We start from the raw sequence: 15,855 nt of genomic DNA, 5'->3' as shown, positions 1-15,855 counted from the left end.
AAGATGATGATTATGATGATAAACTAATTGAAAATTATAGAAACCAATAAGAAGGCTACATAATAAAGTCAAAGAGACAGTATCTTTTGATTTATTATCATTTAACTACTCAATGAATATGTTTATAGAGCTTATTGTATGTGCTGTGTACTTTTCTAAGCACTTTACCAATATTACCTCACTTCAGACTCATAACAATCTTATTAGGTAGACACTAGTATATTCTCTACTTTAAAGATGAGGAAATTGAGGCATAGAGAGGTAAAGCAACTGTTTAAGGTTATGCAACTAGTGATGGAGTCAGGATTAACCCAGGCTGGCTAACCCTACAATCTGTGCTCTAAACCAATATGGACTGTCTCTCTCTAACAGAGTCTAATGAGCAGCTGAGGTCCTTTTTTTTAGGAGAGAAATAGGAAGGCATGGGTAATCTGTGATAATAGAAAGAAATACCTCATTCATTCATTCATTCATTTTTTTTTCATTTGTTTCCTAGGCTCAATTTGTTTGTTCTCAAGCTCAACTGCTATTCCAGATAGTTTATGAAATCAACTCAACTTTGTTACTTAACTGTTCCAATTTAATGCTTAGATGGTGAATCTGTCCATCAACTCTGCAGCCAATTCATGGCTTCATTGGTATTATTGAAATGATTTTCCTTCATTATATAAAGGACAAGAGCAATACTTCTGTTTATAAATTTACCACTCAATGAACAAGATGAAGAGACCATGTTTACACCTGTATTCATTTTAATCCACCAGAGAATGTCCTGAAAGATCACCTACCAAAAAAAAAAAAAAAAAGTATTTATAATTACTCACAGATGAAGAAACCAAGACTTGAAGAGATTTGAAGCAATCCTCCCACAGTCACACAGCTAGCAAACTGTAGGTCTAAATTCAAACCCAGCCAAGCCCTTGCTATCTCCAGAGCCCATGAACCTGTATGCACCATGAGGCCAAGAGGAGAGGGTGTGAAGGAGCTGCCCACATTCAGAGGTTGAGACCAGATGTTCCTGTCTGATGGACAAGGGAGCTCAGGTAGATCTAAAGGAATTTCCTGAGAGGCAGAGTTAGTAAAGATGTGGATGGATAACTGAAGACAACCTTAAAGAGCTCTTTCCTGGAGGTCTTCAGAACAGTGTGTCCTGACTCAGGGAGGGAGTATAAATTAAACCAGGGTTCCCATCCCTATACCACCTTTGTGATTGCTGCCATACCCATGGACACTACCTTTACTACTACTTACTTATGTACACTTAAATCAAGTTATTTTTTGAACCCAAATACATTTATATTAAAAAGAACTTTACACCAAAGTAAATACATTAACATTGCCATAAGAAGTTAACTGTAAAGATAAAAGATAAAGACAAACAATGTAAAACAATGTTATTAAATGCTAACTGGACACAGGCTGCCTGCTGAAGCTCTGAGCCTGAGGCCTGCTCTCTGTTAAAAAGGGGTAAGCAAGAGCCAGTAAAAGACATATTCGCATTAAACTGAGTCTTTCTCTTCAACAAAATGGGAGATTGGTTGAGAATTAAAACACGCATGGCCTTCTAACCCTGTCAAGCAGGGGTATTATTCGCCAGGCACCGCCTCACACCACCCCTCATCACAGGTGCGTGGCCCACTCTTAGGTGGCACTGGAGTAAACACCACTCCCAGCGCCCTCCTCAGGAGAGAAGCGAAGCAGGCTCAGGCATCACAGGAAGAGCAGAGGTGTCCATGCCTCCAAAAGCTCCAAGCCAAAGAGGGTGGTGGCCACCACTGTCACCTGTCCAGGTAGAGGCAGACGCTGGCTCTGCAGGGCCATGGGCTGTCAACCTCACCAGGCAGTTTGCCTTTTGCTTCTTTAAGCTACTGTGTCCTAGTCTATCTGGGTAATCTTTTTAGCTGACTTTGCACAACAGTACAACTCCTGTTCAAGAGCAGTGAAAAGGAGCAGAAAATGGAATTTGAAATGTAGAAATAAAATAATTGTGGGCCATGAGCCGTAATTTGATTTCATGCTTTACAAGGAAATGAAAGAAGGCTTCCTTAAAATGTATGGTTTCTGCTCTGTCCTCTCAATCCCCCTACCCCCTCCACTTTTTAACCATTTTAGGATTTCCTGTAGCACCGAAGAGAAAATAGGATTGTGGAAAATGTTCAGTTCTCAAGTGTCACTGCCATTCAGGGGCAAGCTCAATTTTAATGTGAACTTCCCATTCTGGGTAAGAGGAAATTCTCCAATTAATAAACCGGGTGTGCAGAGGCCAGTCTTTAAGGTTTAATCAATTTCATCTGTACTTAGGATAAAAAGACTGACTATTCTACTTTTTTTTTCCTCATTTTCCTTCTTTAAAAAAATAATAAAATGAATGTTTTATTTTAAATTCTTTGAGGTTCATATCTCCTGTTTCAGGAAATATTGTCTATTTCATGCAGTGAGTATAAAAACTTCCCCCTTTTTTACTTTTGCTAAGAATCTTTTTTCAAAAATAACTAAATTATCCTGGGCCCTCATATCATATACTGTAACAGCTTGGGAGATGATACAAATTATACAGGCTTTTGGCAGATACCTCAGGGATGGGGGAGGGAAACAGAAACAAATCACCAAATATGGATGCAAGAACTTCTGGACAAAACAGTAAGAGGTGGAAAGGGGAACGTCAATTATTAAGAAAACCCATAATAGGGTGACCCAGGCAAACTTCACAGTCAGTGATATCTGTAAGTCCCAAACACACACCTCAGCTAGGAAAGAGACCCTGTCAGTGGACTACCCAGGCCCTCACAGTTCTCTTAGCCAGGGGTGGGCAAGAGAGGATGGCTCAGAATCTCCAGATGACACCAGGGAACACTCCCCAGCAGTACCAAATAAACATGAGGACTTGCTCATCAATGAAGAACAACAGGACTACAGGGAGACAGAGGATTCCTGAATCTTTGTTACAGCCAATTGACACTCTGGGTCCACTCGCATTCCTGGGCAGAGGTTGTGGTCAGATCTCACTGTGGAGGATAAAGAGCTCAAGCTTTGGGGAGGGTCAACTCGAGTCTGAATCTCTGCTCTACTTACCAGCTGTTGTGTCTTTCATAAAACACCTAAACAATCTGGATCTATTTCTTAATCTAGAAAATGGAGATGGGTGTTAGTCCAGTAGTTAGTCAAAACCACTACTAACCTTTTAGGAAGTTAGGTGATGCACCTAACACAGTGTTTGGAACAAAAAAGGTACCTGATCCATAGGAACCGAGGGGCCCAGCATTACGGAGACCTGTGCAAGTCAATGTAATCCCAGGTCTTCCCAATGCTTTTATCAAGGCGCCTTGGGGAAAATGCTACTTTTTAAGTCAATACTTTCACTAAAACTCTATAACTCAAGGACCCTGTCAATGTGATTTCCATTGTGAAAATGAAGAAGAAATTCTCATTGTTCCTAAGAGTGGCTGCCAATTATCAAGGGTCTAAACTTTGCTGGCCACTGTTGCAGGCAACAGCCCATTTACATATGAGAAATCTGAGGCTCTGAAGAGCTAGAAACAGTGTTCAGTACACAGTAAGTGTTCACTAAGTGAAAGGGAAGAGGGTAGGGAAGAAAGGATGGAGGGGAGGGAGAAGAGGGGAGAAGGAGAAAATGGGGAGAGGGGAGGGAGGCAGAAAAGGAAGTGGGGGGGGGGGGGAGGAACAGTACAATTCAAGACCGTACAACTCCCACAGCTAGAATATGGTGGAACCAGGAGCCAAACCTGGATTTGCCTGATCTGAGGCCCATCTTTGTTCCGCCAGGCCTCCTACTGAGTGGCACCAAAGAGGAATTCTCTTGAAGACAGTACCCTGTGATGCCAAAAGGAAACTCTGAAAGTAATTTCACCAGGAGTCTTTCCATTTCTAGGAGCTGGCCGGCACCTGGGTTTCAGGGCACACCTGAAACACTCCTATGGAAAGGTGTGAGGAGAAACACCTGCAGATGTGCAGGTCACCATGATAATGAGGGCCAGTGCGTGGGGGAGAGAGACAACCAGGGCTTTACAGGGAATACACTGGATACCACTTCTGCTTCCCCTACCTGCATGTCTAGTGAGACTTGGTCCCAGGGCTTTACCTACCTGAACCCTAGTGTCTCCATCTGCAAGATGGGATCATATATTATTCACAGGACACTGTGGGACTCAAAGATCATACATGCAAACCTCACAACTCAGGGCCAAGCACACAGCAGATACTTAATCATGGAAGAGATAATTATCCGTGTTCTTGAAGGACCTGAGTTCCCATTCTCACAAATTCTACTACTGGACAAAAACCTGTCCTGAAATGGGGACAGTGATGAGCAGTGTTCCCAGACATAAAAGCCTACAGGGCCATGTGAGCACCTGAACTGAGTGGGGTGGGCTACGAGCAAGACGAGGTGTGAGACTACAGGGAACAAAAACTCCTGCACCAGGCTGGAGGAAACAGTCTCTCCTCAGCTCCAGCCCACGTTGCCAGACAGGAATGTGGGCCTGGAGTTGCCAGATCTTCCAATTTTTCAAGAGAAGCCAAATATCTGGATTATTATATGAAATCTGCCAATTTTTAAACGTTGACAACCAATTCAAAAACATGTTTAAACTGTATGGCCCAAAAAAAACATGTCCGTTGTCCAAAGTGGCCAGTGTGAGGTCTCTGGAGGGAGTTTTCTCTAGAAAAGAAAGTTGGAAGAAACAGAATAAACATCCAGCTTCTTTGGCCAGTACCTGTTGGAATCAGAAAAGCACTCAGGACCAGTCTGCTGAGCTCTGGCAGTTTGACAGTCCCAAGCCCTCTTACCCCTATGACCTATATTTTGGCCTTGATAGGGATGGAGAAAGTAGATGCCAGGAAGGGTTCATCCGGCATGAAAAGGGCAGTGGGCTCTCTGGTGTCACCACACCCCCAAGTGCTATAGCAAGGGAGACCAGAGGCCATAGGCTTGGGGATCTGACGAACCTCAGCTCAGACCTGGCCCCTGCTGGGCCACAGGATGAGCTCTCTCCCTCTCTGGCCTTGGCCTCTTCCAGGCCGATGAAGAGGCAGTGCTGGCTCCCCCACGTCCTAACGTACTGGACTGAGACCCTCATTGTAGCAACTTTGTGTAAAACCAGGAGTGACAAAAAAGTGCTTACTTCATAGGACTGTTATGAGGATTGAAGAAGTAATTACGTGTAAAAGCTCCAACATGTTATTGACATGTTATTTTCTCTCTGGTAGGGTTTTTTCCTCAAGTTTCAAGCGTGGATCTCCATACTGAGTCTCAAAATACTTCTAGTAGCTAGAAAGTCTGATAATAACCTAAGACAATGATTTTCCTAGAAGAATGAAGCAGGAAAACCTAGAGACACAAGGCTGGAATTTCCTGTAGGACAGAGTCCTGTCCTCACTTAATTCTTGGTGTATGTCCTTTCTATAAGAAATAAGCATTTTCATCATAGCTAATAATTATGAGTGCTTCCTATGAGTTGAGCAACTGTTCTAAATGTTTTGTGCATTAACTCATTTAATTCAGTCCTAGGATGTAGGTAATATCATCAATACCCCCATTTTGCAGAGGAACACATCAAGGCACAGAGAAGTTGTATCACCTGCCCAAGATCAAAGAGCTCATCAGTGGCAGGACAGGATTTGACCGCAAGCACTCTTAGCCCAAAGCTCTGATTTCTGAAAGCACTACATTACCTTGTATGGAAAAGAGAGTGGACGATCAGAGATCCCACCCAGGGACAGAGAGATGGGCCGTGGGGTTGGACCCCCAACTCCACCACCTTATCTCTCCAGCCTCATCTATCACTCCCCATTCTTCACACTCCATGCTTTGGCAGGACTGACTTTTCTCATATCTTCAACTAGCTATGATCTCTACCACACGAGGACTTTGTCATGTAGACATGTTCCTGAAGCACTCCTCCCATTCTGATCTTTCTCCTGGTACCTCAGCCTTCAAACTTCAGCTTAGATGTCTCTCCTGACTCTCCCTGGTTTTTTCCCAGTTCTCCTTGGTCTGAACAAGGTGGCCCTCCCTTAGGGTCCCACAGTTCCCACACTGCCGTAGGACACACCTAATCTGTGATTCGCTGGTTCCCCTGCAGCCTCACGCACTGGGACAGGGACCCGGGCTTTTGCCCACAGATCCCTCACATCTAGCAGCAGAGAGCAGTTGCTCAATAAATATTCAGGGAGTGAATGAAAAGAACCAGGAGAGAGCAGACTCAACCTTCTAAATAACTGAAAATGTGCCCTCCATTAGCAATTAATGGATTCTTCCCTGTTCTTTAATGGTGATACCCTAGTACACTCCAAAAAGGTATGTGTGCATGTTTAGAAACAGAAAGAGAAGAAAAGTTGAGCAACCCAAGTGACCATGCCAAGGATAGGACCACATGCCATGAAGATTAGGTGGCCCAGGGCCTGAAGAGAAGGTCCAGGCTATGTCTACTTGGACAGGACCACAAACAAATCCCTCATGAGGGGGAAGGTGGGTCCTCACATGTCTACTGTACAGATTAAGAAACTGAGGCTCAGGGTGGTAAAGAAACCCATCCAAGGCCACACTGCTGGCAAGGGCAATGCTGGGACTCAGACACAGATCTGAACAGCCCATGGCCCCTTCTATCATCATGGAAGTGAGGTCCATCCTGAACAAGGCACCTGAGGCAGGAAACCCAGGGCCATGCTTGCTGATTCACACTCTGGTTGTTTTAAAGAAACAATGGTTGTTGCTGTGACCTCAGACATGAACAGGCATTGTAGAAATGGGTCCCCAGGCCAGAGAGAGCCCCTCCTCTAAAGCAGAGAAAGCAAGGTGGGGCATTCTTGATGAACCCCAGCAGAAGGTACTGGAAAGGCAAGGCCTATCCAGAGCTCCACCAAGTGGATGGTTCCGAGTTTGCAGAGTCACAGGGCCTAAGAGAATGGACTTAGGAAACTGTTTACCGGGGAGCAGGAGAAAAAAAGAAGGAAGGGGGTGGGGAAATCTACCATAAAAAAATAAGTAAAATCAGCAGAATTCCTTCATGAAAAGGGTGGAATTAGCATATGGCCTCAGCTGCCAAGTGAGGCCATTGAAGCAAGCAATGTAAATGAGTTCAAGATACAATTAGACATTTTTCTGGATTGAGACGGAGGGGACTGAAGAAGGCATGGCAGGTCACATTTCAGACAGAGCAGCAGGAACCCACTTCCCTGTGGAACCCACAATGCAAGCCCTGAGCAAGTGACCACAAGGATAACATGGATGGCAGGCCACGCCAGAATCCCAAGCAAGTATGCCACCTTGGAGGCTCTCCCTCCCCACTATTAATTTCCCCAAATGCCTCATACAGCACCTGCAAAACAGCTATCCAGGCACTGAAATAAAAGTTTGATTCTGTTCCACTCTGTATATCTGTATGCTGCTTCTGGGCTGGATCCCAGACTTCAAAGATGAATCTGATCTAGTCCCTGCCCTCAAGGAGCTCACAGTCTGGTGGGGAGACACACAAACCTGCAGTTAAGTACATCAACACAGTCAAGTACATCAAAGATAAGAAGTTTCTTCTAAGCAAACACACAAGACTGGAATTTAGCAATTGGAGGCGGGCGGGGGAAGGCCGGAAAGCTTAGGGAAGACTTCGTTCTGGGCAAAGGACACAGCGGGAAGACCCAGCTGCCAGTGCCTTGCCTCACAGAGGATGCTGAGCATGCAGTTCCCCAGGATCTTTGGGGAGAGTGCCAAGTCACCTCAAGCTTTGTGGAAAAGGACCGAATAGCCAGGGGCGCCAACCACTGGCCCATGGACCAGATATGATTTAACTGCAACAACTCAGGACAGCTGTTCCCAATCTTCTCAAGAGCATAGCACATGTGGCCCACCCAGGAAGAGAAAACACTGTCCCTTGTGAGGGACATCATTTATTAGGCCCTCTCTAGCCCAACTGGTTCTGATGCCTTCCTTTATGTAGCTCACGGCACAGGCTATCTCCCTTCATCCAGTTTCCTGGGCCCCGTTTCCTCCAAGGTAAAATAAATGTTTACTCTAGTCACTCTAAAAGGACCACAAACATTTCCTTTGTGTTCTCAGCACACTCACTGGCACAGAGCATTTCCATGGCCCCCTAAGCTCCTCTTGCCTGGCTCAAATCAGGGTTCTGTCCTCCTGTATATCCCAAGAGTCTGAACAACCTCTGCCAACCTCTTGTGTCAATGAACTGGGTCTCTCAATTTAGAATGAGAAATAGCCCCTAACACTCAGAGAAGATGAGGTACTGCCCCCTCTGCCCAACACCCTGTCTGAAACGTGGCTTCACACCAGTCCAGGTGAAAAGAGTGACAGGACACGGGGCAAGTGCTAGGCATTGTCCTGCCTTCTTCTCTCCAAAGCCCTGTAAAGGCTGGATGCCTGGCCACCAGAGGGGAAAGGGATGTGTGAGATCTTCCTCAGGATGGGGAGGTCTGACGAGGGCAGTGGCTGGTGCTCAGGGCTCCATCCTCTTCCTTGGCAGAGAGAAACGGCATTAAGCTCCCACTTATAAACAACCATTCTGTCCCCAGCACCATGCTGGAACACTTACTTATACCTTCGTTCACATAATCTTCACAACCCTGCACGGTAAGCACTGTAATTCCATCTTCCAAAGGCAGAAGCTCAATGAAAGAGGTCAATTCTCAGGCCCAAAAACACAGTGAGCGAGCGGCAGAGCTAAGATCCCAAAGCCCATGCTCCTCCATTACCCTGTAGAACTCTCCGTAGTCAGGTGTCCTCATTTTAGGGACCACTGCCCCTACCCCAGAAGGAGGTTCTTGACAACAGCCACAAAATCAAATAAGGAAACCACACGGCCCAGGGCTGGGGCTGGCCCTGATAGAACAACCACCTCTATCTTCTAGAGAAAAACTGCTTTGTGCTGGGGTGAGGCCTCCTAGGGCAGCACTCATCTTGATGTGTGCCTCTTCCAGCGGCAGTCCCTACATCTGTGGGCCAAAGCTTTAGGCTGAGGTTAGATGCTTCATCCTACTCAGGGTAAGGGGTCCCAGGCAGCCAAGCATAGGGCATAAAACAAGAAACTCAGAAAGAGAGGCATGGACTTGTGTCCCAACACTACTATCTGACCTGAGGAAGCCTATTCACCTCTCAGAACCTCAGGGTCCTCACCATTGTCAAGGACCTGGGGATACATATGTCCCTCTAGCCTTTTTTTCTTGTGGGGGGGGGGAGCGCGGCGGGGGGGAAGGTAGTAGGGGAGAGCCACACTTAAAGAATATTTTTTGAGAACACTGGAGAAAATTCTGAATATTAATGGAGTATTAGATGATACCAAAGAATTATTAATATTGTTAGTTGTGATAATGACATTGAATTATGCAAGAAAATGTCTATTTTTTAAGAAACATATACATAAGTATTAGGGGCAAAATGGCTTGAGATCTTATGAATTTGTTTTAAAATACTTCAGAAAACAGGGAGGGAAAATAGTTGAAACAAACATGGCAAAATCTTAGTAACTGTTAAATCTGAATGGTGGGTATATGAGAGTTCATTCTCTCTATCTTGGGTATGTTTGAAATTTTTCATTAAAAGCAACCAACAAACTAAAACTTCCTTGAAGACAGGCTCTAGCAACAAAGAGATGAGTCCAAATGAGAACCTGGGAATGAGGCAGCATGCATGGAGGGCTTAGGGGGCCCAGGGACATCATGTAAACACAGAATCAAGTCTAAAGAACTGTGATGTTTATTCTTTCATAAAGTTATGTGCCTACTATATGCCAATTGCATTTCTTAGAATTCTTGAAAGCATAGATACATACTACAAATGATGTCACTAAAATCTGCTAAGAAAAAACCATGGAGCTGAACAACCAAAATCAGGAGTACAGGATGATGATGTCTCAGAGTAAGGATTTGTCTCCGCAGTCAATAGCTTGAAAAATCCAGGCTTTAAAATGCGTATTAGAGATTTGAAAGTAACTATCGGTAGAACCATTACTAGCTCTAAAGTAAAATAAACTGTAAATTTACGCAAATTAAAAGTATGAGAGCGAGAGATCACATAGAAAATAACAGAAGTAGCTTCTCTCCCTGCCTCTGGCCTCCACACTGACACAGCTTGGGCGGGAGCCACGCCGGAGTCCAGCCAGAGCTGCAGAGAGTAGGAAACATGGAGGCCTGAGCTAGTGTGTGCCACCCAGGCTGCAGCAGCGACCATGGCTTCTCCTGTTCCCCCTCTGCTACCAGCTTGTCCAAAGGAAGTAGATCTCCTCGTCCGATGAGACTGGTTATCGTGTGGAAATGAAGGCTTAAGGACAAGTGTTCTACCAGGTTAGAAGATGGGATCGAACAGGAGCAGAATCAATGATCTTCCTAAAAATGAATACTTCAAGTTATCAGGCACAGAATCTCTCTCTCTCTCTCTCTGAGAATGACCCATTCTGGAATCATCTCTCGTTTTCTTTTCCTGCACCAGTGAGCAATACTGAGTTGAAGCTCTTAAAGGAGGCAACTACTTCAGTTTGCAGATCTTTAGTAGAAAACAATCCTCGAACAGGAAACCTTGGTGCATTAATTAAGGTCTTCCTGTCTAGAACCAAAGAACTAAAACTTTCAGCAGAATGTCAGAACCGCATCTTCATTTGGCAGACACACAATGCTTTGTTTATTATTTGCTGTTTGCTGAAAGTGTTCATTTGTGAAATGTCAGAGGAGGAATTACAACTTCATTTTACTTATGAAGAAAAATCTCCTGGCAGTTACAGTTGTGACTTGGAGAATCTTTTAGAAGAATCAGTCTGCTGTTTGATGCAGTTAATCACCAGTATTACACTTTTAGATATTACATATGAAATATAAGTAGAGCTATATCAGAAATGGTTGTTTTCCTTTCCTGCCAACTCTTCCATAAGGAAGTTTTGCAGCAGAGCATCAGTCACAAGTATTTGATGTGAGGTCGATGTCTTCCATACACCAGCAAACTTGTGAAAACCTTAATATATAACTTTATCAGACAAGAAAAGCCACTTCCTCCAGGAACACGTTTTCCCTCAGTATCAGATGCGGGGAGGCTACTCTGGACTTGCATCAGGAATAGCAACCAGACTCTGGACTGTCTTCACACTGGTTTGTGAGGGCAGCAAAGCTCTAGAACTCTCTTCCCCTCTGGCCAACCAGAGTCTCCTGCCTCTGCTGATGCTGGCCAATCGGACAGATGCTGCAGACACACCAAACCCCTACCGACTGACAGGTCATTATGTCCTTTAAGAATACATAGGATAATAGTCCTTTCCCTCATCAATTCCACATGCTTTCCAGATTAATTTTAACAGTTTGTACACGGCTCTATGTAAACATTAGACATCTGATCAAGCAACTCTCCTCTTATATACATTGCTCCATCAGAATAGTAATATTAGAACATATATGTTAGCTTGTACAGATATGGAAAATCTTGTCTTACCAATTCTAGAGATTCTGTATCATGCTGAAGAAAGAAATTCACACCATGTGTACATGGACCTTATAATATTGTTGATCCTTACAGAAGATGATAGCTTCAACACATGCATTCACCAAGTAATATTAAAAAATATTACTTGTTATTCAGAATGGGTTTTAACTAAAATTTCACTGGGGAGTCTCTTGATATTGGTTATAATAAGAACCATTCAATACAACATGACAAGGACAACATGACAAGGACAGAAATTGTTTGGCAGCTTTAGGTGTCAGCCCAGTCTCATTCTCTCCATCAGTATGCTGCCCAGAGGATCATCAGTTTGTTTTCCTTACTGTCTAAATAACATACCAAAGTTCTGGAACAAGCCACACAGTGCTTGAGTTTCAATGATGTTCCTCTACCAGATTATTCATAAAACCTAAATGTCACTGAAGAAGTGATTCTGATGATGTTAAAGATCATCAATTCCTGCCTGACAAATTCTGTTCATTTGGTATATGCACTGCTTTACAAACGAGATCCCTTTGAACAACTTCTAACTCATCTATCATTTCAGGATATAATGCAAAATATTGATCTGGTGATCACCTCATTTAGCTCAAGTCTGCTACAAGCTGGAGCCGAGCTGTCAGTGGAATGGGTCATGGAAATCATCAAGCAAGGAGTTGTTGCACTGCCCAAAAACAAGCTAAAGAAATTTCCAGAACTGAAATTCAAATATGTGGAAGAGGAGCAGCACGAGGGGTTTTTTACCCCTATGTCTGGTCTCTGGTCTACAACTCAGCTGAAGGCCTGTACTGGAACCCACAGGATATCCAGCTGTTCACAATGAATTCCAACTGGGGGCGGGTGCCATTTCCCACCCTGACCCCCCTCCAGCCAAGCAGCCCTTGTAGTTATTTTTTTTTCCTGGGGAACAGAAGTAGATTGCCTGGTGTAGCTTCTATTAAAGAGGATCCCATAGGCATGTTTCCCTTGCACACTTGGATTTGGAGAATTGGTGTCCATTGGCAATTGGTGCAAAAAGTGTGTGTGTGTGGGGGGGGAGATACACAACAATAATAAATATAAAAACCTGCTATTCAAAAAAAAAGTAGTAAAGTATAGAGCAAGGAAACACAGAAAAATTTTTTTTAAAATAGAACAAGATGACAAAAGACCAAGTGTACAATAATAGTAATTGTAAAAGGAATAAAACTAACCTATTAAAAGAATGAATTTTTCAAACTATAATCCCATTTTGATGGCTTTGGTTGAGTGGTAACTTTTTAAAGGATTTCCTTTCTCTTTTTTTCTTAGCTGTATTTTCTGATTTCCCCACAAGGTGTGTGTGTGTGTGTGTGTGTGTGTGTGTGTGTGTGTGTGTGTGCATGTGCACACATGTATGTGCACAGGGTCAACAGGCCAGGCAGGCACTGATCTAAGTACTATACAAAGATTATCATACAACAACGCTATGTTACCGGTATTAAATTTTCCATTTTATAAATGAGGGTATTGAGACAGAGAGAGACCAACCTTTCATTCTCTTAGTCAGCTAATAACAGCATAATTTTGTATGTAAACTTTAGAAAGTAAATGGTTGGTTAGTGTCAGACTCCACAAGTTCAGGGCAAGGTCCCCAACTTGTAGACTGCCCTCACTTTAGCCAGATCCAAGTTCAGGGGTCTCCAGGCCATATGCACTTCTGATCAACTAGCTGCAAGTATGGGGAGTTCTCACAATACGCCTCAAGTTAGATATTTCACTAAAACAACTCACAGGACTCAGGAAAGCACCATACTTGTGATTACAGTTTTATTATAAAGGATACAAATCAGGACTAATCAAATAAGAAGACACATAGGACAAGGTCTGGACGGGTACTAAATGCATGCCCTCTCCCCATGGAATCAGGGCACATCACCCTCAGAACACCAATCTCTTCACCACCCAGGTAGCTCCAGTGAACCTTAGTGTTCAGAGTTTTATTGGGGTTTTATTACACAGGCATGAGAGTCACTGACCATGAGATAGAACTGAATCTCCAGCCCTTCTCCTTCCCCAAGAGGTCAAGAGGTCAAGGGGTCAGACTGGTGTCTATGGCCCAAAGCCCCAACCTTCTAATCACATAGTCTTTCAGATATGACCAGCTTATCCTGAGTCTTCCCTTTAGTATAATCTCAGGTGTGGTCCAAGAGCCCACCATGAACAACAAAGACACTGGTATCACTAAGGAAATTCCAAAGGTTTTAGATGCTCCATCCCAGAAAACCAGGTCAAATGCCAAATTCTTCATTATGGAACAATAAGGCTAAAATATGTTCACATATCGCTGTCCTCCATTCCTCTCTCCTCCCCCACTGCAAAACTTAAGCTCCCACCTAATGATGGAGCCACCTCATTTCTGGTGATCTGTTCTAAAGAATAATCTGAAATGCAAACAAATGCTCATCACAGTGTTATCAGAGTAGGAAACATTATAATGCATTTATTCATCAAGAGGAAGGCATAAACAAAGAATGGCAGAGCAAAACAGTGGGATACTAGGAAGCCATTAAAGATGTTTTCAAAGAATATTTAATGGTACAGAAAAAGGCTCATTGTTTAAAACACTTTTAAAATCAGGGTCTAAAAATTTATATTCAGTGGGATTCCCTACTAGAAAAAAAGAGTATGTCAAAATATTAACAGGAGTTATCCTGAGTTATTAGATTCTTATTTCTTCCTTGTATCTTCCTCTACTTTCCAGATTTTGAATATATATAAATTGCTTATATATTCGGGGCGGGGGGGGGGAGGAAGGGAGGCTTTTTAAAAATAACACATGAAGAATAAAACTACATACACATAACCCATGAAGCATTAATAAGCTAACGAATCTGAGAGTACGTAATAATGACTGCATTTTCAATACTTAGAATTTCTTCTTTGTTCTTTTTAAAATTTATTTATTTTTCATAATGTCCTAATCTCACCATGGATTCGATTCCTTTGTTTACATTTCAAACACTCTTGTTTTAAAGCCCCTTTCAGATTTACTTTATGGTTTCTTTTTTTTAAAGATTTTATTGGGGAATCGGGGAAGGGGAACAGACAAGTTGCTGTCCCTTTGTTCTTCAGTCTAGTTGTGGAGGACATCGCTTCACTTGCCCATGTTGGTATTATCATTGCGCTATTCCTGGGTGAGGCAGTCACTTACCGGCCACTGGATGGCCACTCACGGAGGGCTCACGGCAGCTCACGAAAACTCACACCTGCTGCCGGTCAGCCCCAGTGCAGCCTACGCCGTCGCCAGTGACTCACGGCAGCCCAGCTCTAGGTTGAGTGTTGTTCACCATCTTAGCTGTAGAGGGCGCAGCACCACTGGCCCTCATGTGGCATCCGAACCGGGGTCCTGCTGCTCAGAGCTGGTGTCCCAAGCCAACTCTTAACCAATGCGCCACTCAGCCGGCCCCATTTTATGGTTTCTAATTCCTAGGATACGAGTTTTTGTACTTGTGTCTATAGAATGTCTTTTTCATGGTGGTAATTTTCCTTGTGTGCCTTGTGGCTGTCTGTAAATTCATCCTCAGCAACAGTTGTTTCCTGTGGGTGTTTCTACATGTGTATGACTGGAGAGTGTTCCTATGGGGTGATGAGGAACTATAGCGGCCAGAGCCAAATGCATCACCAGTTTAAACAATAATTTCTTGGCTCAGGGTTTCCATATGCACCAATGATGCAGATATGAGCCTTGCATCTGGGTGTATGCAGCCTCAGGAATTCTGCCCTTTCCTGGGAGAGAAGGACTCTTTCTGAGCCCACCTCCCAACGTGAGCAATTCATCTTGATTTGCTGGAGGAGAACTTTCCTAGTTCCTTTTCTAAATTTATGAGGTGACCTTTTATCTCTCCAGTCTGCATACCCTTGTGAACCAACTGGCTTCCAATCCTATTCGTTGCTGTCAATCTGACTTCCTTTTCATGTCCAACCCTTAAAGATGTTCCTTTCTGGCTCCTAAACCTAGCTGCATATTTCTCCTTCTCTTTCATGTTTCTTCCCTTTATTCAGGATGTCACTGTGCTTAGGACACAAGGCTTCCAGTGGCAGCATGGCCCACCACACTAACCAGAATTCTGAAAGAATGTGGCAAACTCTAAGGGGTCAGAGGTAGCATGCTGAGAGGGACACTCAACATCATGCCATCCTCACCACTTGAAAACACTGATAAAAACTAACTGTACTGACAGTAACTGGAAGTGCTTTGGGAGAACAGGGCAATATAACCAGAATTATAATGTCATCTCCAAGTCAGAAAGACCTGGATCTGAACCCTGGTTCTGCTAGTTTGACAATGGAGTGCTGATTTGTTCCACCACCCACCCACCAGGATATCGTGAGAACTGGCAATCACATACATAAAGCACTGCGGAGGCAATATAGGCCTAAAGCCT

At 43.7% G+C, this 15,855-nt stretch overlaps 1 protein-coding gene and 1 pseudogene across 3 annotated transcripts in view; one reads left to right on the top strand and one right to left on the bottom strand.

The window, feature by feature from the left end:
- Positions 1-15,855, bottom strand: part of EEFSEC (eukaryotic elongation factor, selenocysteine-tRNA specific) — a 282,568-nt gene that overhangs the window by 189,098 nt on the left and 77,615 nt on the right. The window lies entirely within an intron of this gene.
- On the top strand, positions 10,317-15,529 carry LOC109391246 (dymeclin pseudogene; annotated as a pseudogene).

Source organism: Hipposideros armiger, unplaced genomic scaffold, assembly GCF_001890085.2.
Source record: "Hipposideros armiger isolate ML-2016 unplaced genomic scaffold, ASM189008v1 scaffold_286, whole genome shotgun sequence".
In the NCBI taxonomy this organism is placed as follows: Eukaryota; Metazoa; Chordata; class Mammalia; order Chiroptera; family Hipposideridae; genus Hipposideros; species Hipposideros armiger.
This window is presented reverse-complemented; position numbering and strand designations above follow the sequence as displayed.